Source organism: Papaver somniferum, chromosome 10, assembly GCF_003573695.1.
Source record: "Papaver somniferum cultivar HN1 chromosome 10, ASM357369v1, whole genome shotgun sequence".
Lineage (NCBI taxonomy): Eukaryota > Viridiplantae > Streptophyta > Magnoliopsida > Ranunculales > Papaveraceae > Papaver > Papaver somniferum.
The window spans coordinates 71,553,799-71,580,900 of NC_039367.1; positions in this window are offsets into that span (position 1 = coordinate 71,553,799).

The following is a 27,102-nucleotide window of genomic DNA, read 5'->3' on the forward strand; positions in this document are numbered from 1 at the left end:
TGAAACAAAACTCCATCTTTTGAAAAAATTGAAAAATTCCAAAAAAAATTGAAAAAATCAAAATTGAAAAAAATTAAAAATGAAAAATCATAAAAATGGAGCTCATTTACCTTGAAATGTTGACTCTTGTGCAAATATGTATTTTATTAGGAGTCTTAGTCTAGATATTAGGCACCCTGATTCTAGCACAATTCACATTGTGATAAGAAATTTGCACGCGCACGATCTACAATACAGTATGGGCTCGATCTTCAAGGTGTTGATAGAAGTTACGATTGCCAATCCACTTAGATATGAACGAAAACTTGACTAGTTGTTCTTTGGTTGGTTGGGATAGAAGGTGGAGGTTACATTAAGAAAGACAACCATCGAATTTAACTGGGTGCATCAAAAAGGGCTACCTCTTGCAAAGTGTCATGTAATTTTTGTTTCCTTTTGTATTTGTATCAAAAGTGTTTCCTTCAAAAAAAAAAAAAAAAAAAAAAAAAAAAAAAAAAAAAAAAAAAAAAACGATGTATATATTCAGAAAAAAAAAAAAAAAAAAGAAATATATCAAAAAATACCAAAAAAATCAAGTATTTATCAATTCCATCATCTCTTGTTCCAAAAAATAAGAGAGTAGTCAATGTAAATAAGTCATGTAAATAGTCATCTTTTGTTGTTTTTGTTGTAAGCAAGGAGGGTGTATGCCATTGATGTACAACGCGAGCAATTGTGAAATACCTCCAACTCATTCACAATTCTCGTAAAGTCCGGACAGCTAGCTAGATTTCGACCTCAGTTCTTAGCCTGAGAAACTATCTCTTGGTGATTAGTAGTCATGACTTCAGATCTTTCTTTACACATGTGTAGATACACTTTACACTCTTATCACATGTCTTTTTGTTATCAGTGCTAGGATTGTGCCTTCGATAGCTAGATTGACATCTCCATTTTGCTGTGAGCTTAACTGTTTTGCACATGTCACGTTTGATGGAATCTGAGCTCATATTTTGTCCTTAGGTTTTGTAGGCACACCTCTGGTAAACCTTCACGAGACTTCAACTCGTCCACTAGGGACACTTAGTGGTTTAAAAGGCTTAGTGCATACGCTAAATGCATTCGAGAGACCAGCGACAGTGGTATAGTTAGGATTTCCTTAGTTTTGTTTTACTTGAGGACAAGTAAAATTCAGGTTTGGGGGTATTTGATGAGTGCCAAATATTGTATATATTTATCCCTTTCTGTTGGCATTTTAACTCATCTTTTGTGCATTAATTCTACATTTTATCCCATATTCTGTATTTTCATTGTTTTCAAGAATAAATATTTTTATTAATTAATTTTGCATTTTTAGGTAGTAAATAAAGTTCGGATGAGTCGCGGAGCGAAAAGAGCAGAAAAGTAGTGAAAAGCCGGGAGAAATTACGCAAGGAAGCCGCGAAGAATGGTGCGCACAACCTCATTTTCTACACACAAAAGCGCCTCCGTTCTCAGCCATCAGATCATTTCTCAGAAGCATCCGACGGTCGCTCCTTCATAGAGCATCAAAATCTGAAGTCTATGCCGAGCACCACAGCGCTGAAATTCCAAGCCTTCAGATTAGATGGTAGTTGAATCCAACGGTCGCTCCCTTGCTGTTCATCAACGTTTGATATCTCCGCCTTACACTACAGTACCTAACCCCATCAAGTACCGTTCATTTTGTTGTATCATATAATCCAACGGTCGATCATCGCTTGCCTCCGCATCACCGTCCGATCTACCTACCAGCTTCGCATCCAATGACTCAGCGTCGCAGAACATCAAATTTGATGAAGCCGCCTCACACTCTAGCAACCGAACCTATACCACCTACCCAAACACCCCCCTTCTCCCAAACAGTCGAGCCATCTCCTCCACCACCCCCCTCTGCAGAGCCATCACCCTGCAACTGCCGCACCACCATCATCACCACCAACTCCACTGCCACCACCACTCCTCCACCATCATCACCCCATCACCCAACAACCAATACCATCTGTTCCCTTCTCCTTAGCCACCTATTTTCTCAATTTTTGCACGTTCTCTATCAGAAACCCTAGGCGTGCAAAATTGGTAAATTAGGTTGAGCTAGAGTGAAATTGAAGGCATGGAGTGATACAGGAGAGTCAGAGAAAGGATGGGTCGACGTCAATTTGACGATTAGGTGAGCTAATTTCACTGTTGGAATTTGGGGATTTTTCTATAAACCCTAATTTTATAATTTTGAGAAATTTGGGTCTGTGACTATAAATAGCCTTATGTGTGTGTTGTAATAGTTATGCTTGGAGTAGCCAACATCCAGGACTTTCATGTCCTGTTAACTGTTAATTTCTGTTAAATGTTAATTTCAGTTCACAGTTCAGTTTCATGTTCATGTTAGATTTTCATATCTTGTTAAATGTATCCTGTTAATGTTTGTTATTACTGTTAGATGTTTGTGTTCATTGTTGATGTTTATGTTCACTGTTATGTTAAACTTGCTAAACTTGCTGTTAAACTTGCTGTTAGTTAAATGTTCATTGTTAATACTTGTGTCCTGTTAATGCTATTCTTTCCTGTTGATGTTTGTTACATGTTCACTACTGTGTTTAATTTACTGTCACATTTCCTGTTAATGCTAGGCTAGATATCTGTGAAGCATTGATGTAATTGTGCAATGGAAGAAATCAGTGCTCATAGCAAGCTGATTATCTTACCATTCTTGTTGTATGCTTAGGTTGCACTGTTGATTGAGCATTGGGAGAAACTAGTGCTCTTAGCAAGCTAGTTTTCTTCCCATTCTTTTAGTATACCTCCTGTAATCGTGCCTTAGCTTAGCCTTGCTCATTTTAGTTTCATTATCATCCCTGCCCTTGGCCTCAGGCCTTGGTTCATCTTGTTTTGTTTTGTTTTGTTTTTGTTCACTGCTTTATTTCTGTTTAGTTTTCATTTGCTTTGTTCCTTGTTTTTGCCCTGTGTTGTCTTTGCTTGCTGCTTTCTCTTCTTTGCCTTGTGTTGCTGCCTCCCTCTGCAGCTGCTGTGCAGCACTTGTGCTGCATTGCCTTCCCTTACACTTGCAGTGCTGCTGCTTTCCTTCCCTTGCAGCTGCTGCTGCTGCACTGCTGCAGCTGTTGCTGCCACTCCACTTCTCTTGCACTTGCCCTGCAGCACTTCTCCTGCTGCTGTTGCTTCACTTGCAGTGCTGCTGTTTTCCTTCCTCTTTACTGCCTTGTGCTTCTGCTGCACTGCTGCTGTTGCTGTTGTCTGCTGCTGTTCCAAAGCTCATAAGTTACAAAGCCAAAGTCCAATTCAGTGAAGCCCAAAGGCCTAGTTCAATAGCCAAGCCCAATACATTTCATCCCAAAGGCCCAGAACCTTGACTGAATCCAAAGCCCAGTTCACAACAAAAGACACTGAGCCCAATTCACAAGTGAACTGTTGAGCCCAAGTTCAGTTCCCTGTAAGGCCAAAGCCCATTTACACTTCAAAGATAACTGAGCCCAAGCTCAGTTCATTTTATTGTTAACAAACCCACTAAGCCCAATTCATTCAAAGGGCATTCAAACCCATTAGTACTCAAAGCCCAATTTAAGCCAAAAGGCTTCATAGCCCAATAGCAATTTAGGAACCCAATTAGCTAAAACACTTCCAAAACACACCCGATCTCTGTGGATCGACCCGTACTTGCACGAGCTACAACCGACGACCGTGCACTTGCGGTATTACTGTAGGCCCCCGTTTTTATTGCGCTTAATTTTATACATATCTCCGGGCCCACCAAGTTTTTGGCCGGGGATAATTTCTAATACCCTTTTCGAGGCCTGCCATTAATATGGAAGTACTCATATGGCTAACCATTGGTTAAGTATTTGTGAACCAACTAAGTGTACACGTTTAGGTGCGGTTACTCAAACCTAAATGAAATACATTTCATTTGTGTGTGACAAGCTAATTTTCGATCTAACGGTTGAAAGATATTAGCTTGGTTAAATCAGGTTTTTCATCTAACGGTGAATATTGAACGTTTTCTTACCAAGGTAACTTGGAATGCAAACCCTAATTTGAAAACTATATAAAGGAGACATCTAGCAACTGGAAAAACTAATCCTAAGGTTAAAGAATAATCGACTCTAGCAAAACCAACTAGTATCACACCTCCTGTGTGATACTAGTTGTTTTTGCTAGAGTCGATTCTCCTTTAACCTTAGGTTTCTTCTCGAGACCCTGTAGGTTAACGACTGAAAGAATTCATTGGGATTGTGAAGCCAGACAAAACTACTTCTCTTGTAGTTGAGCGATCTGATCTTGCCATTTTCTATCGTACGAGTTCAATTGAATAATAGACTTGAGATTATATCTCCGATAGGGAAAGATAAAAATAAATCACAAACATCTTCGTCTCATCGTTTGTGATTCCCCAATATCTAGTTTCGCTACATACGATTTGGATTATTGTGAGGTGATTGATAATTCTAGGCTGTTCTTTGGGAATATAAGTTCGGGTTATAAATTAGTTCATGTTCACCTTGATTTTCTCATAAGACGTAACAAAACTCATATGTTTATCTGTGGGAGACAGATTTATCTATCATCGTACACATTTCTGTTGATACAGATTTGTTTATTAAAGTCTTCGACTTTAGGTCGTAGCAACTCTTGGTTGTGGGTGAGAACAGCTAAGGGAATCAAGTGTGTAGTATCCTGCTGGGATCAGAGACGTAAGGAGCACAACTGTACCTTGAATCAGTGTGATATTTATTAGGGTTCAACTACAATCCAGACCAAAGTTAGTTTGTAGTAGGCTAGTGTCTATAGAGGTTTAGTACAGTATGGTGTTCAATCTGGACTAGGTCTAGGGGTTTGTCTGCATTTGCGGTTTCCTATGGTGTCTGTGTTATTTCTATTCCCAATTATATTTTGTTATATAATTGAAATATCACAGGTTGTGCGTTAAGATCAATCAATTAGAATATCCAACCTTTGGTTGTTGATTTAAATTGATTGACACTTGGATATTGGTCTTTGGTACCATCCAAGTTTATCTCTCTAGTATTTGATAAAGACTCGCAGATTTCCATTTGCTTGAGTATAATTCAAATCGAGAGATTGAGATATTAACTCTTTGATATAATTTTATCTATATTTAGTCTGACTGTCTAGTTGATTTACTAGAAAGTATATTGGAGTTAGTCCATATAGATTGTTAATCGAAATATTGGGTGAGGTTGTTAGACCCCAGCTTTTTCAATTGGTATCAGAGCAGGCAAACACGTTCAAGACTTCAAAAGTATGTGTTTGTAGCAATCTGATTCTGTGGGCATAAAGGTAGTATCTCCTATCTACGCATATGCTATGTCTTCCAATACTTATAACCATGTCAATTGTATTAGTCCTTCGTCAAAGGATAACTCCTTAGTTGATTCTTCCGAATCCCGAGAAAGAAACGAAACAATTGACAGAATGTCAGAATTAGAAAGGAAGGTCAACAGAAATAAAGAAAATCCAATTGAGACGATTGATTTTCACAATCATGCTCAACTCTTGGATGAATTTGAAAAGTCTCTTGGTCGAGAAAGTGAACTCTACAGAATCATTTTGTCCTTCTTTAACAATATTAAAAAACTCACTCAGGAAAATATGCTTCAACAAGAGAAGATTAGTATCCTTGAGAATATTGTTAAACAAGGGACAATTAGAGAAAAACGTTTGATTGAGACACATTCATCAAATCTTAACAACCTTCATATTGAAACAGAGAACATTGCTGCATCTCTTCACCTTTCCCAACAACAGTCAATCTCTTTAACTAAGGAAAACATTGTAGTGAGAAATTCTTCTACATCACATGTTGGTTTTCAATGTGAGTTACCTGTCATGAAGAAAAACTCACCAAAGGAAGTTTTTGAAAAAAATAAACGGCAAGCTTCCAAATGGGACATGGGTTTGAAACAGATGTCTTTCAACAATTCTCTTCCACGAAACTGTTGCTTATGTGGGAAAAGGAATCATAGTGATAAACATTGTTTTGATAGGAAGAAACAGATCTCCGATCTTCGAAATCTTCTTCTATTTACCGTCAACCGAGTTAATCATATGACGGCATCAACAATGGACTTCACTTCCACAGAAAACCAGAACTCTCATAAAAAGATTTTTAATGATCACTCATTTCAGAATCTTTACAGGGATCGTGTTTATTCTCATGGTGCAAACTACACCACAAAAACACAATTTCCCAGTGTCTATGAGAACATGACTGGTAGATCTAAGTCTGGAAGGTGGAGACCTATCTCAGTAAATCCTCTAGAACCAATCTCTAGAGATCCTAGACTTAGTTACCAAAAAGCTCCATTTAATGGACTCTCAAAAAGGGCTGTAAAAGCTTGTTATGGAGTTGAAAACAGTCAAATAGAGGTAAGAAATACAAAAGTCAGACTGTCAGGTGGTATTCCCAAATCGTCTCTCAACATTCATGGTGAGATTATATCTCATCCTACTACCTAACTTTAGGTATTGTCATCCCTGTGTCTAACTTGAGAGTCACAAGGATGTTTGTTTATGAGATGCTCAAGTCTTAGGTCGATTACCATCTATTCTAAGTCTGATGTCTGTTTTACAGGTTGAGATGTCTGTTTACTATTCTCTCTGTATCTAATGTATCTTTTTTTTGCTCTATCTATTCTGGTTAGATATTGAGCCCAGTTTGAAAGAGACATTGTGAAAAACAGTATGTATTTACTCTTGGGTCCTTCTTGATCTTCTGGTATCCGTTTCAAGCTCACGAACGTCCAAGTCTTCCATAGGAAAATCTAGGGTTTTCACCTAAAGGTGTTTCTCTCTTGATTGATAACACATATATATACTTCTAGTATGTGTTTACCCCCTTCCCAGAAAATTATTTTTATGGGAACCTCTGTTGATCCTCAAGAAGAAGTGAACATTGTGATGGAAGAAGACTTCAAAGGATGTGATTCAGATCAAGATATAATCCTGAAAAAGATGCTTGAAAGAAAAGAGTATAACTCTTGGATAGCAGAATCTGTCAAGGATTTAATTCTCATTCAGAATGAAATAAAGAACGAGCTTGCTACCTTCAATTGCAGATAAAACAGCTTATTGATGGACAAGCAAAGATTCTTGATAATCAAAACATCCTGATCAGGAACCAGAAGAAAGTCATCCTTGATTACGTCAAAGCCAGGCACCTTGCTCGTATCGTTGACCGAAAAACAAGGTTCTAACTCATGAACATGGTGATTCTATGGTCGAGAAAATCAAGGATATCAATGATACCTTTTATGATGGACCATTTCAAAGGTATGAAATCATCAAAGAAAATTGATTTTCTTCTTTTCTAGGAAACTTCTTAAGAGAATTTTTATTCTTGTTTTTGTTTAAGAAGGATAACTAGGGTTTGGAATAGCCATTATTGTGAGTACACATAGTTATGTCCAACGTTTTCATCTTACAATGTTTTTGGATTTATTTATTTAAATTCTAAAGTGATTTGGAAGATGATGTTTGCAGTATTAATCTTTATGGTTTCATATATTGCAATATGTTATGGGATATGTGTGTTTGCGTCCGTGAACTAATATTGTCCCATACGATGTCAAAAGTTATCTCTTTCATATGTCGATATGCATGTATTGATACAAGATCGATGAACTTTTGACAAACAAAAGTTAAGCCTATTATGTCAACTCTTTGATGGAAGATAGGTTAAAGTTTACAAAGATTATGTCTATTATATGTCGTTATGCAAATAGTGATGAAGATAGAATGAATCTTTGTGTATTCCGCAGTATTGATCTTCCCTGGTCCATATTTTATGTATATACTGTGCGGCTCCATAAGTATTCTTATGTGAGCATTTCCGACTAGACTAATCATATATTCGTTTGTGATTAATTTGGTTGTGTATTCCGATTAAATTAATCATGGGTTCGCTTGTGATTAATTTGATTGAGAATTTTTTGGATACAAAATCATTTCCTTATGGTTTTTGGTGTCCAAAGAAATCCTTTTCTTCTTATAAAAGTAAGGTCGCTCTTGTTGTTCTTTTGGGAATGACATCAAATGGGGGAGAGTTCTTTTGAACTTGCGCTTAATTTCCATATCTTTGTGGGGAGTGTGGTTGTGGAATATTTTAGGGGTTATCTTGTATCTTTATAAACTCCTTGATGAATGTGTTTAGCTTTGGCTTTATGATTGCATCTAAACAAGTTGATATGTGCTTTTCTTTGGTCTAAAGCATCTCCGTGGAAATTTCATTAGGATCCCGTTTTCGTAACTTTGCGATTTTATTGACAAAAAGGGGGAGAATTAATATGTAGTTCACACTACAAATACATATGGTTTACGTGGTGTACGGATCATTATGTAAGGGGGAGTGATTTTCATGTTGAGATGAAAGTGTTGACTAAGGGGGAGTGACACATATCACCATAGTATTGTTGTCGAAGTTGTGATATAAGAAATTTGATACTTTTGTAATAATACTATGACACTGTATAACAATGATCGTGAGCTTTTGTTTTCTCATTGTTATGGCTACGAATCTTCAACAACTATGATGCTGAATTGAACATCTATGGAATCATGGGAGTACTTGAAAAAGACGAAGTTTTCGAGTAATGTTGAAGCACTAAGGAGATCAAGCATGTGGACGAGAAGCTACAAAGTTTTATTTATTTTGTAATCCATATGTATTGATAGTTTTGCCATTAAAATTGACAAAGGGGGAGATTGTTAGAGCATTGATCGGTCGAACTCGCATGCGTTGCCATCTCAAGCATGTTTGTCAAGTTTAGTTGTCAAAACTATATGTCTTGATTTCTAGACTACTTATAGCTAAGTCTCGGTTTATGACAGTTTAGTGTAGTTGAGCTCCAGACTCCATGGCGATCATCTTACGAAAACGAAGAACTACTCAAGGAACCAGTGGAACTTCATCCGACTAAAAGGTATGTGGAGACTTGAACTTATCTATCACCTCAAAAGTCTATCTACTCTATCTCCTACTCTTGAGACAAAGTCGTATAAGCATGATAGTTTTCATACATACACATTTGCTATTTCGATCCGAGTTTACTCGCCTATCTTTTTCTCGAAATATGTGTTGGTAAGCTTTCGCTTTAACCACTTTTCATCTTAACCTGTGACGAAAGTCATGATGACGTTTCAATCTTGAAAATAGCTTGGATGATGATAGTTGTGAATAACGACTGTTACAACATTATAGAAGAATGTTCCAATGATTGAAATATAGAGTTGAGATTACGTAACCAACTATGGATATAAGCATATATAGTGTGTTCGCACATTAGTGTATAAATACATGTGCCGGAAACCAAGTGTGTGCATATGTGTGCATACGGTATTGGTGAAGGAGACAGGTTGGGTACGCGTACCAGTGGAAGTTTTCGAACCGAAAATTTCTGCTGAGTTTGTAAGTTTGCAAACTGTTAAACCAGTCACCTCAGGTACGCATACCCGTACACGTACCCACGGAAGTTTTCGAACCGAAAATTTCTTCTCAGTTTCTAAACTCAAATCCGGTAGCTATGATACATGTACCCGTACGCGTACCCAAGCTGGTTATATTTCTCAAATAGGTAGTTTCATGAACTTAAACAATAAATCAATAAGGAATGCAATCTTTGCAAACCGTGGCTATATTGTTCATGAATTGATTCAAATGAATCAAACCGATTTTGTTTCAATTGTGTCTATTCATAAAGACCTAAGCAATTGAACAACTCTTCAACTAGTTCTTATGAGTCATTTGAATATGTGAAGAAGATGAATAAGGTTAATATGGAAGTACTCATATGGCTAACCATTGGTTAACTATTTGTGAACCAACTAAGTGTACACGTTTAGGTACAGTTACTCAAACCTAAATGAAATACATTTCATTTGTGTGTGACAAGCTAAGTTTCGATCTTGAAAAGGCGAGGGTACCCAAATATACCTCAAGCTAAAACTTTTCCTACCTATAATTCCTTTCTCCGAAAGTGATTGTCTATGGACAGAATCGAGACAATACAACTAATCGGTTCACACTTCGTGTGATCGTCTATGGATACGAGATCGAGACAATACAAAAACGAAGTATGTTTACTTGATACAAAGGTCTAGACTTAACCTAACACAATGGGATTGCTTATCAAGTAAATAGGAATTAACGTTTGTGCGATTTACTTTAATTATAATAAAACAATTATAATGCGGAAATATAAAGTAAATGACACAACAAGATTTTTTTAACGAGGAAATCGCAAATGAAGAAAAACCCCGGGACCTTGTCCAGAATTGAATACTCTCAGGATTAAGCCGCTACACAAAATTACACAAACTTTGTATAGTTGAGACCAAGCAACTAAACCTATAGTTCACCTAGTTCCTTCTGTATTCCCACGCCTCCAACTTATAAATAAGTCACGTGCTTGGAACAATTCCTTTGGTTCGTATTCCAAACAGTAAAGGAACAACAAATTTGTTTGGTATAAACTCTATTCAACCAAATGATATGAGTCGGACAAAGGCTCTTCTGTTTATCTTAATATAAACTCCTTCGTCAGGTCCTTAGTTCTATCTTATATTCAATTACCGAAGTAATCGTTTAAGATTAATCCAACAACACTCTTAATCCAGAGAATTGTGTTGATGTCGAGCTACTCAATTAATCAATCTAATCTACCACAAGGATAAACTGATTATTAATTGGATCCTCTTTTACCAAAACAAGTATTGTGCACGCCAAAAATTATAAAACCCAAGTCATATCTTCAATATCTTCTTTGTCTTCAAATCTTCTTAAAATCTTCAATAAAAACCTGCACACAATCACTTGAATCTCTTATAATCAATCACGCACATAACGGATTCTGTTAACATTGGATTATCACAAGATCGTCTTTAGAACTAACAACAGTCTAAAGATCCCTGTCGAAACTCTGAACTAGTTTGAGTGAATCTTATATCAGAAGAGAAGATTCTCAAGAATAAACAAACTAGGTGCAATCATATTTCAACCACCATTAGTCAATCAAATCAATGAAAACAAAAGATAAACCGCAATTGTCTAGTTTCCCACCAACGGTACACGCTAGAGCTTCTCAATCCCAAAGAAGACTTTAAACTGACGGTCGTAAGAGATTTCGCCTAATTAGGTTACTCTCCTCTCCGAATAGGCGGCTAAACCAGTAACAACAACAAAAAATGAAGTTTGTTGTTACGAAGGATTAGTTTGCTAGAAAGGCAAACTTCAAGTATTTATAGACAAGGAAGTTTGGACACCAAGGAATTTCCAAAACCGAAAATATTCTCAAGATATTCATTAAAGCACAAATTCGGTTTTCATAATTCCTGGAAATGTTCTGTCGAAAAATAATGATCGAAATCTCTCGGAAAATCTAATTAGTAAATGCACATTACTAATTCTAGAATTTCCCTACAAAATGAAATTAATAACCTTAATTAAAATATTCTTAATTTACTTATGTTTCGATCCTGGGATTCTCTTCCCGTAGCCGTTAAGGAATATCTTTGAACCATTAAAGAAATAAACATTCATAGCACGTGTTCAAAGTATGTCGACATTCTTACTTTGTAAGTTCTCTTTCACACTTACAACCTTGAAACCGATTTGCACTTCCAAACAAGTTTAGAATTTGTTCATCTGACTTTCAAGAACTATGCGATTGATCAAACCAACATTCAATCACAATCATGGGTTTAACGGTTCTACCAAAACAAGTTTAGGTTCTATCTCCATGTGAGTACTGTGCATAGTCACACTAGCTTTCCAAAATTCGGTCGACTAGGTACTAGGATCGGTTCCCCACATATATATGGTATCTAACTTATATGTGTTGCACATGTCCATAGGATCGGTTCCCCTTTGCCTAAAAATGTGTTGCACATGTCCATAGGATCGGTTCCCCTTTCTGCTATAAACCTTGATGCACCCCATACAAGGATCGGTTCCCCTTTGTGATGTACTACACCTTTTACTAGGATCGGTTCTCCTTTCCCATATTTGGTCAGACAAAACACAAACCCGATCATATCATCTCAGGTGATTACTTAAGATCGGTTTCACTAATAAAAGTCATACCAATACATAAGTCAGACCTTTGTGAATAGTTCTACCAAGAACACAAACAAGTTGTGAGCGGTTATACTCAATCACACATATTGGTTGTTCATAAGATATGCAATGAATAACAAAACCAATAACACCTGGCAATTTCCTTTTCGGTTCACAAACAAGTTTATGAATTTACTTCCTTAGAACATATGTAAACATTGTTCCCTAGGATGAAATCCTCACCTCATACCCATACACAATCACAATAGCATTCAAATGATTATGGCGATGTCTTATCTACAAAGTTTAATGGTTAAGCATAAACCTCGTATTGTATTCCTTAATACTATGTCTATCTAGAGTTCAAATATGCTTCGCAGATATGTTTTCAATATGCACGACTTGAAAGATACATTAGGGAATGAAATAGTTCAAGTCAAATATCACTAACCTCAAGTGGGAGGATGATTGTTGTCGTTGTATCTCCTTGCTTCTTCACATCTTCAAGACTTCATAATACTTGTAATGTCTCATATCCTAATACTTTCAAGCTAACCTATACGAAGTTGACTCTAGTGCATAATAAAGCGACTCTTAACATGAGTTTTGATTCACTAAAATATGACAACCAAACTTGACATACCAACGCTTGGTGGGTTCAACCGAGCCATGCTCTAACAGATATAACGGTTGAAAGATCTTAGCCTGGTTAAATCAGGTTTTTCATCTAACGGTGAATATTGAATGCTTTGTTACCAAGGTAACTTGGATTGCAAACCCTGATTTGAAAACTATATTAAGGAGACATCTAGCAACTGGAAAAACTAATCCCCACACCTCCTGTGTGATACTAGTTGGTTTTGCTAGAGTCGATTCTCCTTTAACCTTAGGTTTCTTCTCGAGACCCTGTAGGTTAACGACTGAAAGATTTCATTGGGATTGTGAAGCCAGACGAAACTACTTCTCTTGTAGTTGAGCGATATGATCTTGCCATTTTCTATCGTACGAGTTCAATTGAATAATTGACTTGAGATTATATCTCCGATAGGGAAAGATAAAAAGAAATCACAAACATCTTCGTCTCATCGTTTGTGATTCCGCAATATCTAGCTTCACTGCCATACGATTTAGATTATTGTGAGGTGATTGATAATTCTAGATTGTTCTTCGGGAATATAAGTCCGGGTTATCAATTAGTTCCTGTTCACCTTGATTTTCTCATAAGACGGAACAAAACTCATAGGTTTATCTGTGGGAGACAGATTTATCTATCATCGTAGACTTTTCTGTGTGATACAGATTTGTTTATTAAAGTCTTCGACTTTGGGTCGTAGAAACTCTTGGTTGTGGGTGAGATCAGCTAAGGGAATCAAATGCGTAGTATCCTGCTGGGATCAGAGACGTAAGGAGCGCAACTGTACCTTGAATCAGTGTGATATTGATTAGGGTTCAACTACAATCCAGACCGAAGTTAGTTTGTAGTAGGCTAGTGTCTGTAGCGGCTTAGTACAATGTGGTGTTCAATCTGGACTAGGTCCCGGGGTTTTTCTGCATTTGCGGTTTCCTCGTTAACAAAATTTGTGGTGTCTGTGTTATTTTTATTCCCCATTATATTTTGTTATATAATTAAAATATCACAGGTTGTGCGTTAAGATCAATCAATTAGAATATCCAACCTTTGGTTGTTGATTTAAATGAATTGACACTTGGATATTGGTCTTTGGTACCATCCAAGTTTATCTCTCTAGTATTTGATAAAGACTCGCAGATTTCCATTTGCTTGAGTATAAATCAAATCGAGAGATTGAGATATTAACTCTTTAATATACTTTTATCTAGATTGAGTCTGACTGTCTAGTTGATTTTATAGAAAGTATATTGGAGTTAGTCCATACAAATTGCTAATCGAAATATTGGGTGAGGTTGTTAGACCCCCGCTTTTTCACTTTCAAGTTGGCAGAGGCCTAAGACAAGGAGACCCCTTGTCACCTCTCCTTTTTATTATAGCAAGGTACCTATTGAGTAGAATTCTAACCAGAATTATCCAAGAAAGGAAATTAATTCCAATGATTACAAGAAATGGAGTTCAACCTTCTCATATCTTTTTTGCAGATGATATCTTCATCTTTTGTAATGCTGATAAAAGAAATGTTAAGAATCTATTAAAAGTGTTGACAGATTATCAGAAGTCCTTTGGGAAAGTCATCAGCTTGGGGAAAAGCAAAGTTTTCAGTGGTTGTACTTCAGAGATGAGGAAGAATCAAATTGCAGCAGAATGCAACATGCCTTTATCTGTATTTCCTGTTTGGAGTCATCTTACAACCTGGGAGCATCAAGAATCATCATGTGTGATTAATTTGTTGAAATGTTACAGGAAAATAGCAGGATGGAAAGGTAATCTCCTCTCATTAAAAAAAAGATTAATCCTAGTGAACTTTGTGTTGCGCAGTATACCAATTTACACTATGGGAGTGTACAAATGGCCTCAAAAAGTAATTAGGGAATGTGAAAAAACCATAAGAAATTTTTTATGGACTGGTGACCCATCTACAAGAAAATTTATTACATTAAAATGGGATTGGGTATGTTCTCCAATAGATGAGGGAGGTTTGGGACTGAAAAGATTAGATCAAATCAATAAAGCAATGCATATAAAGCTATACTGGAAAATTCTAAATGGTGAGGATGAAATGGCAAGATACTTTCAAGAAAAGTTTCAAAACAAAAAAGGTGAATGGATTGATTACTTTAAAAAAATCTTCAATTTGGTCAGGTCTGAAGTTGGTAGCAGGGGAGATTCATAATCATTCTAGATGGCTAGCAGGGGATGGTTCAAATATTTCAGTATTGAAGGATAAATGGATAAGGGAAGATTTTCTTATAAACTTGTACCCAAAAAATGTCTACCTGAATCAGTTTCCAAATATGAAACTAGTTGACCTGCTTCTAGAAGGAGAATGGGTGATCCCAGCAGAAATACTGGAATTGATTGATGTAAATGAATTACCAACTTTGGATAAAGAGGGTGATAGAAGAATTTGGTTTGGTACAATAACTGGTGAATTTACAGTAGCCTCAGCAGTGGAGTGCATAAGGAAAAAGTATCCAAAATTATACTGGAAAAAATAGGAATGGCATAATTCAGTCTACCCTAGTATCTCAAGTAATGTGTGGAAACTAGTAAGAAATATAGTCCCTACAAATGATAATATGAGGAAGAGAAAGTTCCTACTAGCTTCAAGATGCCCTTTCTGTAAAAATATTGAAGAGTCCCTGAACCACATTCTATGGAAATGTAACTACAGTGAGATGATTTGGAAGTGGTTGGGTGACATGTTCTATTTTGTAAATCCTAGATCCTTTGAGGATGTCTTCAGTTTTGCAAAATACAAGAACCCTGCAGTAAAGGGGATATGGAGGAATGCGTCTTTCATTACTCTCAAAGAAATCTGATTTTTGAGAAATGAATGTGTGTATGAAAATGCAAACTTTTATGAGGATAGACTGAAGTCTAGAATCATGAAAATTATTGCACAAAGTGATGTGAGGATGAAGGATATAATGTGGAATTCTTCTTATGACCTTCAAGTGTTAAAAGCATTTGGACTGAGATGCATAAGAACTAAAGCTATAAGAATTCAGGAAATATTCTTTCATCTCCCAGAAACTAATCAAATTCTCTATGCTGTGACGGGGCATCAAGAGGGAACCCAGGTATATCAGGGTATGGATTCATTATAAGGACTAATAGTGGAGTGACTATATTTGCAGTAGCATGGGGACTAGGTATTGCTACAAATTTTTATGCAGAAATAATGGCAATCATGTGTGCAGGTGAATGGGAAATAGGAAATGGCTTCTGCAACATCCTTTTCAAGTCAGACTCACAGGCAACAACTATTTCTTTTACAACAACTAAAGTCCCTTGGTTTGCCATTACAAGGTGGAGCAAAATATGTGACAGAGTAAGTACATGGAGATTTGTCCATAGTTCAGATAAATAAACTTTTCTGCGGATAAAATAGAAAAAAAGGGAGGACTCTTGGCAAAGGATAAAGTGATGATGTTTACTAGTAGACCATCCTTTTTACATCAAATAGAAGTGGAACACCAGCCATACTTCAGGTTTAGCTAGTCCAGTTCTTTTTCGGTTCATAGCCTTAAAATGGGATGTTTTTATAAACTTTTGAAATTTTCTCCTAATATAGAGTTTTGTATTCCTTTGGTTATTAATAAAATTCATTATTGCTTAGCAAAAAAAGAATTTGTTGTTTTTTCTCACTTTTTTTTCTTCTATATATTCTTTTGTAATTTTTTTCTGCTCTATTGGTATATATAAAATGAGATACTTGTCTTTTCTTATAAATTAGAAATAATCCGTGCCATAACGGCACGCGTTGTAACATTTATCTTCTATCATGATGAACCTTGAACCTAACTAAATTAGCTATAATATGGTGTTAATGTTCGATAAAAAGATTTTTAAAAAAGGGTTGATCTAATTTAACTGTTACTTCTAGCGAAAATATAGTTGGCCTCTAATATATCCTCAAAATATGGTTAGATTGAATCTCATACATTTTGTATTAGTATTTTTAGGATTAATTAGGATGGTTTGTACATGTATATACAATTACCTATCCTTCCGCTTTCCCTACCATTCCAAAATAAAAATATGAAAAATTAGAGAGAAAAAAAAGGTCTGTAGAGAAGGTATTAAAATAAATATTCGTCCCAAAATATATACGAGTATATATCTTTTGTCTCTTAAAAATACTGACTTTCTCAAAACTAATAACTTCCCTCGAATATTCATCGATCTCCGATACGTCTTTGGTTTTCACTTCAGATAAGTTAGTGAAACCCTTCAAATTCTCAGGTGATGCAGATCAACTGAACGGACTTTAAATCCGCTCTTTGATTTTCCATCTCATATCTAGTAAATTATTTGGAAAGGGCGATTTAGTGATTTCATATATCATATTTGTGGTGTCTACGTGGTCTAGGAGAAAAAATGTAAAACTCGTTATGTAACTATGATTCTTTGTACATGTTTATTAATTGAAGGTTTGATTCATAGGAATGTAAATGTTGGTTGTGATTCTTTGCACCAAACGTCTTCATATCACCAAGGTCATTTACAAACAAATTTATGCTTCGATTTGTTTCTTTGTTTCTAGGTATTCTATAGGATTTTGTTATTTATAAATGATTTATAAATTATTTTTCTTTTTGATTCATGATTTAAGAAAAAAAAAACTCGTTATCATGGATTTTCTATATAATTGGTTTTTTATGCACAATCCTTCTGTTTCTGGAGAATAACTTAGTTTTCATTTAATTTTGTGGATTTAATTAAAAAAAATTGTTGTTAATTTTGAGAAATTTTTTGGTTATTTATTTATTTGTAGATGGAGAATAAAATGAAAAAAATAGAATAATGACATAATTAAAGCCAAAAGTCTTAATCATTTTTGGTTAATTGAATTTGATATTTATTTATGATCCTAATTATGACAGAACCCAATTGATGTATATTCATAATGATTATAGGTTACAACTCTTGCATCTGTCAGATGTCTTTCGCTAAGATGAGACTGGGATGGTCGGATGCAATGTTGGTCTCTCAAAATGTTATCCGACCGTCCAAAGCTCAAAAACCCCTTCTGGTTTGTATTATAGATATTGACATTTGACTATTTAAAAAAAACATGAAATTTTAGCTATTGTAATTCTCAAAAATATTTGTTTAGATTTTGTATTTTTGTATATTCTTCTATCGGTGTAACCTCTCTGGATTGTTCTTAATTTTAGATTCATGCATTCTACTTCCTCGTTATCTAATAAAGCCTTAATGGGAGAGGGTTCCAAGGACACCACCAACTTTTCATTCGACAACCTATATGGACAAACCCAATACAATTGCAAGTAGATCTCAATCAAAAATCCTGGAACAATATGTATACCTAGTTTTTCTCTTGTTTCTTCCACAATCAATATATCTAGACTGATAAAGTCGTGAACCTGATTATGTAGAAGAGTTCTTGCACGATCTCACAAATCAATATCCAAGGTCAATCTAGTCGTATCCAAATCAAGAGGATCCGAATTCTGCCAAGTATGAAACTTGTAATCTATTTTTCAAGATTCGAATTCAAGAATAACAAGTCTTGTTATTGATCACAATTAATAAGGAGTTAAACTACCTAGATCGAACACGTACTACTTGTGCTATCTGTCAAGGGTTTTTGATATATGTTATCTTACTGGATTTCCAACAAAAAGAAAAATATTTTTTGAGGTATAATTTTTTTCCCTAACTTAAACTACCGTAAAGCTTGTAATAAACACCGCATAACAACATCTCAACTCCTAAAGTTAAAAATAGTATGATAGTAATTATGTTGTAAATAAATGTATAATGGATGCCCACCACATTTACGTAACAACCCTACTTTCCATATAAGCCCGGCCGATGATTAAATAGAAAGTACGTCGTCAATTTCCTGCAAAGGGGTACATAACCCACAGAAAACTAGGAACGCAGTTCCTTTAATTGCATATGCAAAAGGGAATTTTATTTCTTGTTAAAAATTAAAGATGTCTAAAATAAATACAGTGTTCTCAACAACCCTTAAATTATCCACAAATGAAAAATATTGAATCGAAAGAAAAATGATAAAAACTACCCAAATTCAATTATCCCCACTGCCTCACAATTACATAACGGAAAATAAATAAATAAAGAAGGGTAGATGACCACCCTCAGATAGATATCTTCTGAAGATCCACCGAAACTGGAATCAATTAGACTCCTTCACGATCCTTAACAACACCTGAAAAGAATAATCAACGGGAGTTAAATTCCAAGCAAGTTCACTCGATCACCGAGTCACGAACGATATAAAAAGAATACCCAAATAAGTCGCAAGCCCAGGTGAGGTGCTGGAAAAGTAAAATAATAAGCTAATTTTTGCTCGTCACAAGTAGAATGACACCGAATAAAGAATATGAAGTTTCTCCTAATTCAAACTATCATTACCAATATAGTCCTAATCTACTTACATTACAAACCTTTACCGTAGTGATATACCCGGACACATCCGCAATAACACTACAACAAGTCCAGAACCCATCCGCAACGAATTGTTCAAAATATACATACGTATATACAAATATACTTGGAAATGCATTCCCTATCTCATTATCCTTTATCCGGAATGAGATAAAAAGAAACACCGGTTCAGAGACTTACACAAAACCTCTAGGCATACAAAATACCAGCCCTGATTCAAAAGATTTACATCATGTTTGTTTTTTCCTCTATGTAGAGGCTCTATTAGCCTCCATATAGTGATGGGTCCCATTTATTTGGTATTTGTTTTTTCCACTACCTCTACAAAGATAGAGGCAAATCTCTATCTATAGAGGAAATCAAATAGCACCAATGAGGTGCTATCTTTGAGTCTCTACCTCTATTAGACCTTCAAATGACTAATATATCCTCGAACAAACTTATAATGTCCAAAAATAATTCCTTAATTTAAAATCTAAAATTTTACATGTTTCAAGAAAAGTGATACTTTCGCCCGTTTCAGAAAAAGGGATATTTTCGCGCTGTTTCAGAAAAAAGTGATATTTTGCTCCGTTGCAGAAAAACTGACACTTTAGCCCCGTTTCAGAAAAAGTGATACTTCCCCCGTTTCAGAAAAAGTGATACTTTCACGCCGTTTCAGAAAAAGTGAAATTTTCACCCCGTTTCAGAAAAAGTGATACTTTCGCATGCTTCAGAAAAAGTGATACTTTCGCGTCGTTTCAGAAAAAGTGATATTTTTGCTCCGTTTCAGAAAAAGTGATTTTTTCCATGTTTCAGAAAAAGTGATATTTTTGCCCTGTTTCAGAAAAAGTGAAATTTTTGCCCCGTTTCAGAAAAGTGATATTTTCGTTCTGTTTCAGAAAAAGTTATGTTTTTGTCCCTTTTCAGAAAAAGTGATTTTTGCCCTGTTTCAGAAAAGGTGATTTTTTTTTTTCCGTTTCAGAAAAAATGATACTTTCGCCCGTTTCAGATAAAGTGATACTTTCGCCCGTTTCAGATAAAGTGATACTTTCGCCCGTTCAGATAAAGTGATATTTTTGATCCGTTTCAGAAAAAGTGATATTTTTACCCCGTTTCAGAAAAAAGTTATACTTTCGCTCCGTTTCAGAAAAAGTGAACATCTATGGTTGTATTTTCTAATACATTTTTTCCTTTTGGAATTTTTGAACATCTTTGGTTGTAATGGATATTCATGGATTTTTTGAATATTATAAGAGTAAAATGAGAAATATATAAAATTGGGTACACAATATAGAGTTGTTAGATAGTGGTCAAACAAACATGATTTTAAGAGAGATTATATAGTGATATTTATATAGATATAGAGGTAACCCTCTATAGAACACTCTACCTATATAGAGGAAAAAACAAACGTGTTGTTAGTCACCTTAACCGCGAGCCTATCGACACAACACAAACACCCAGTCATCAATAATAGACAGTAAGTATACCTCGCGTCAGTTAATACCCGATATGAAATCCTCATGGCGAGCATTATCCTACAGGGCCCTTTGCCTCATAAGGTTATACAAATCATTCTCTGTTGGCTAGTTAGGTGTCGCGCTCTAAACTTATGTTGAACACCTACTGCAAACTCCAGTAGTTACCACCACAAAATCCACCTAGAAAATTCCACTTAGATGCTAACATATATTATAGTATATATACCTTAAGTGCTTAACCAGCACCATCTTGAGTGTCAAATTCTCTCGTTCAAGTTCATCATTCCCAGTAGTCAAAAATCCAAACTAATTAACCAATCATTTACATGAATCAGCTCACTTAACGCCATCTGCCGGGAGTCTAATAACTAAACTGATTACATACTATCCAGATTAACTAACTCATACTGGTAGCATGATTACGTATCTAGACTCTAACTAAATAATTATTGAACAATAATAACATATTGATGAGCCAAAGACTGATCAAATTCTAGGGTGAATGCGTTCCTTTCTACCATACTCAGGGTGTCATAAAATCAACGAATCACAGGTATCTACTCCCAGTTCAAAACCAATAAAGATCAACAAGAATGGTTGGGAAAAATCTTAAACAGATATTAAAAAAAAAGACACCAACGAGTACAGATATGTAAAATTAAATTCCCAAATAAATCACACAATTGACGAGTTATTTGATCACCCCTTCTACATCTATGAGAGACTAAGAAAACCGAATAAACTTGCCTTATCTTTCCGCAAGCAATCTAATCGATCCTTTAGCCAGAAGTTTCCTCAATGATCAAGTCCTAGATGATAATACAACAACAAACAGAGTAATAATATACTACTGTAAGTGCAAGTCAAGAACATCACGAAAGGGATTATCAAAATTAAATTTAAATCCTTACCACTGGTATTCCTTTCTCTCTTCTTTTTTCCTCTAACTCTTCTCTGAGAATTTCGGCGCACTCTTAAGTAGTATATCCCTAATCCAGTATAAAGAATATATATATAAGTTCCAGTAACCCTACAGGTTAATACTAAGTCAAATATCTATGGTCGACTAAGCGAAATACAACTTATTGATACGGGGCACCTAAAATTTAAAGTGACAAACAAATCCGTGGTTCAGCACTAAGGCCTACGTCCACGGGGTTTGTTGTTTCACTATGTTCTTCACGGTTACAAGAGTAGTCGAATGACTTTTGGGCTTACATGTATTTTCTCTTCTAAAGGATTAACTTACACTCGAAATCTCTCTCTCCTTCCCTTCCTGATTTTTCCGATCCCCTCTCCTCTTGGTGGGGAGGGGGTATTTATAGGGTTAGAGTGTGGGACCCCTCTCCGAAGGCCGTTGGAACCTTATCTTCTAGTGTCTTGTGTCCATCACGCAGAGGTCTGCGTTTGCCACTTGATCACGTAGAGACATCTTCGCTCGTCCCACGGGTTGATCGACACGTATACTGCTCAGAGTGTTTAATGAGGGTAGTTGAGATGCCTGCTCGTGTCAGACAAGTGTCTTCTGCCCCTGTCACGTCCGTGTCAGCTAACTTTCTCTCCACCGTTGATCTTAGCTTCTTTTGGGGATGAGATAAAGTAACTCCTTGGGGTTTATTAGGTGTTCGGTAGTGCATCGTATTTTGATGTCTTGGCCTGCATGCTTTCCACGTATCTTTCTATATACACGTGTTTGATGGTGAGATATATGTATACACAATTTGCCCCTTTTCTTCGGGCTTGAATGTTTAATGGGTGCATTGAAGAAAACAGTCGTTGCATATTCTTCTATCTCTCCTAATAACTTTTCCTAGATACTTGGGCACGTCTTTTATTTGTGTATTAACTGCTCATGTAACGGGCACGTTTCCCATTCCTCCATTAATTTCCTTTTCTTTCTTTCAGGTATATTAAGGAGAGAAAGAAAATTAATTTCATTCTTCCTAAACATTCTCTCGGTTTTCATTCTTCGTTCTTCAGCCCTTAAATTCTCTGTCAGTCTTCATTCTTCAGCCCTTAAATTCTCTGTCAGTCTTCATTCTTCAGCCCTTAAATTCTCTGTCAGTCTTCATTCTTCAGCCCTTAAATTCTCTCCACCTTAGCATTAATCACGCTTGCCTCCTCTTTATTTCTGATTTGTTCTTTTCTAATGCTGTTTTTGCTGGTAAGTTTTTCTTTTCTTTGTTTCCATGGTTTTGCGCTATGTTGATTTGTAAATTTTCTGCTACTGTTGTTCCTTGTTTGTGATGAAGAACTTCTTTTAATGCTTGCATGCTAGTTTTCCCCTGTTCTTCGTCTTAAATCAAGGATGCCATTGTTTTCTTGTATTGATTGAGCTTTTCAGGGTAGGGATTTTATGGAATTTCGAGCATGTATGCTAATTTTAGGGTTTCTGCGTTATCGTGTGTGGATTGCTATTTATGTGGTTTTTTGATTGTTGGTAATGTCCTTGAGTTTGTTTTTGACTTGTTTATGATTAATCTTTTCGCAGCCATGTCTGACCGTCCGCGACTTCCTTATCAGACTCCTGGTTCTGGTCTATCGAGATCTCCTCCGCGTAGAGAGTCTCAAGATGATGTTCGTAGAAGTCGAGTTTCTTCTGGGGCGAAGGCCTCATCTTCTAGGGAAGAGATTCCTTCGACAAATCCTTCTGGGGCTCCAAAAGTCTTCGATCGCGCGGTGTCTCGTCCGCGTGATGATGTTAGGAGTGCGCAGGCACCGACTCGTGTTGTCGCTTTTGATGTTCCTCCTCTACGTTCTGTAGTGCCCGAGCATCATCTGCCGCCCCCTCCTACAACTTCTTTTAAAGGGAAGAATACGAAAGGTGGTTCCGAGGGCTGAATCTTCAAAAATCCTTCTTTGAAGAGAAAGGCTTCCGAGGCGTTCATTGGTTCATCCGGCCCGCCGAGGAGGATGAGGCTGCCCCATTGATACGCAGCGTTTCGGTCAGCAAGAAAAAAGTAACGTTCAAGCATATTGATCTCGAAATTTTCAAGGAAAAGCATGAGCTTCAAGCCTTCGAGGTTCGTTTCTATGCCCCTGAGGATGATATTACTTATGAGCTTATCTCAAAGTATGAGTTCGATGAATTTCATTTGTTGACCACGGTTGGAGCGTTCGAAGCTGGTCTTATGCTGCCGTTGTACAAGTCAGGTGATTCCTTCTACTATGATGTGCTTGCTAGTCGTGAAGGCTCTTCCACCAATACTCACAGCCGTTCTGTATCGCAACTATCGGGGAATTATCTCCGCGCCCTGAAGGAGTGCTATCTGCGGAGTAAGGGGGAGACGACAATGACTTGTTACGTTCCCAATCCCGCGGAGAAGGAATGGTATACTCCTGAGAATTTCAATAACTCCTTCGGTGATTACGTCAATAGTAGGAACCGTAAGCCGTGGAGTGTCAGCCTTCGGAATCTCGCTGCTCCTCGGGGCGAAATTCGTCTGTTAAATGAGGTCAGCGATGCCAAGCTGAAGTATGTTCCCGGCACGGAGGGGTCTAGTCAGCGGAAACTTTTCCCGCCCGCGAGAGGATCAAGCGCGACCATGACTACGAGTGGCACGCTACCGTTATCGAAGTGTTGGTCCATGGGCGTACGGTTGGATCCCTGGTCCCCGCGGTTGGCGTCCTACTGAGAGTAGCAAGCCACGTGAATCTCCTCCTGCTCGTTATGGAGATTTCCCTGGCGTTTAAACTTCGCAGGTATGAATTTTCCTTATGCCCTTGACGTCGTTGAGGGAGACGAGGAGGAAGGTTCTGGTGCTATACTTCCACCGAGGAGTGCCTCGACTGCTCAGGTACGCGGATTCTAGCTGCGCTTCTCCTTCTTTAGAAATTCAACTGTTCGGGAAAAATAATTCTTTTTGTGGTGTTGGTTTTCAGGTGTCGAAGAAGAAAAAGATTAAGCCGAAGCAGTCTTCTACCATTGTGATGGGTGAGGCTGAGGCCCATGAAGAAGTTACAAGTCCGTGAACGAAGAGTTTGCTGAGGATGAGGAGATTACAGATGGGGAGGAACGTACTGGTACTTCCCCTATCAATGTCGAAGAAGAGGTCTGTGTGGGTCATGATGGTGATGAAGGGAGAAACAACGCCGTGGTAGCTGATGACGGTGTTATTGGTGATATTTCTGTCCCTGTTGGGGATGCCGCGGATACTCTCCCCACCCTTTCTCAAGAGTTTTCTTTTGATCGGATGTATTCTACAGGGGAGTTTATGGATGATGCCCTCGATTTTCCTGAGGACTTCTCTACTTCCCCCAATGATGATTGGGATGTCCTCGGGGTGCTAGTAACGGAGACGCTGCTGTTCAAGATGGTGGCGCGGAGGAGCATGGCGCATGTGGGTGCCGACATTTGTGCTGAAGGGGCCGTGTCAGAAAAGGGGAAGTCGGTGATTGATTCGCCTGCTGCGGATCTCCTCATTCGCCGACATCTGAGGGTGAGGACGCCATAATGGATTGGCTCAAGGAAAAGAATCTGCTATTTGTCCCTCATCCCGCCCCTGTTGTTGCTGGTGAAAAGGATTCTGATGCGTATACCCGTCGTATGATGGAAATGTCTTCCAAGGCGCGGGTGTCTGAGGCCTGGGGAAGAAATTTGAGTGTTCCCGAAGCTACCCTTGTGTCGGAGCCTCCTACTTCCGTTGCAGATATGATGGCCATAGCCGACGGGTATCAATATGGCTTTCCTCAGCAGCGTGTCTTGGAGGTAAATTTTCGTACATACTTCTACGTGACGATCCAATTCTTCGGTGAAATAATGTTTTTCGTCTTGATGTGTAGATGATGAGGAGTGAGCATTGTAACCACGTGCTGTATCAGTTCTTCAAAGCGAAATCTCTGAAGCTCGAGGCTAAGCTTCGTCACAGAGAAAAGGAATTATCTGCGGCTGAGGTGGAAATAGAAGAGCTGAAGAAAAGCCTCAAGGAGAAAGAAAAGCTGGGTGAAGCGGAGGCCGTCTTCGTTCAGAGCTTGTTGCTGTTCGCGCTGAGTTAGAGCAAACTCGCGGCCAAGTTTCAGCTTTCACAGGTTTGGTTCTTTTTCTCTTTTTCCCTCGCAGTGTGTCATTCCTCTATTTCTTAGTTGTTCTGTCTGAGTCTCCCCACCCTATCTCCAGTGGGTGGTCCCCGAGCTGATATGGCTTCGAAACGAAAGCACGGCAAAAATCTCGTATTAAAGATCTTGTTGAGAAAATTAAAAGTGAAGCCAAGAAATGGGATGCTCGGGCTGAGGTATGGCGCGCAAGGCATGTTCAGATGGTCGACATGCAAAATCTGTATAACCATGACCGTGCTTTATTTAATGGTACGCTGCTGTGGACACGTGATAGTCTGCGGGAATCCCGTGAGCGTACTTCTTGTTGGAGTCTAGGATACAACTTCTGGAAGAGAATTACAAAGGCTCGATCCCTCCCTTTCCAGGAGTTGAGGATAGTGTGCTGTCTTATCAGAGAAAGGGACATGCCCGTGCCGAAGCCGCTCTCAAGCAAGGCCCTTGCCGCGTCCCGCGTTGAAGTAGCTCGTCAGGCTGAGTCTGAGAGGAATCTTGAAGTGTGTATGTACAGATTAGCAAGGGGTATCAGAGATAAACAAAGAAGTCGACCACCTTCGTCACATGGATTCGATGAAGCAGGTAGAATTAGATGCCAGTCAATTTACTCTCACCAACCTTCAACTAGATATAAGAAATTATCCGCGGAATATGACATCTTGATGAAGCGCGAGATGCGGTTGTTAATGAGTATGAAGAGGCTTCGGCTTGTGTCGAAGGTATAACCCTATTCATCGAGTGTGATTGTGTTTTTTGTGCTAACTCCGGTGTTGTCTTTTTCAGAACTCGAGGGACAACTTCGCGTTGCAAATGAAAAACTTGAAAAGGCTCAATCTTCCTTAGCGCAGCAGGAAGAACAGACTAAGCATTTTAAGAGTTTGGCGGCATCCCGCGAGAGGCCGTCGGTGCTGCTTCTAAGAAGTGAATCGTATCTTCATTGTTATCCCAAGCCCAACAGCGGACGACAGTTATTAAGCACAAGGCTCGTGTCAATTGGCTGAGGAGACGAACAAGATGCTAGAGAAGATAGAACTTGGCCTAAAGAACGAGCATGGTCTTGTGAAGAACTATCCGCGTCGTCCAGTTCCTTGCCTTGCCTGGCTCCTCGGGACCCTCATCTGGTGGGAGCGTCCCTTCAAGTCTTCGGAACATCCTGCTGATGGGGCGGCATCATCTAGGTAGAGACCGCAGCATTTTGTAGAGACCGCGCGTCATTATCCTTCCACTTTTTGTAATCATGTAAAAGAATATTTTTTGCTAGTATCATGTAAAAGGAATATTTTTTGATGTGTACCTTCCTTGAATTGGCCTTCACTTTTTGTAATCGTCCTTTATGAAATGGATCCTTTTCTTGATATACCTGCAATGTTGGTTTGTTTTTATTTTAAGCATTGTGATGAAACTCTAAAAAAAAAAGGATTTTAAGTGTTTGGGTG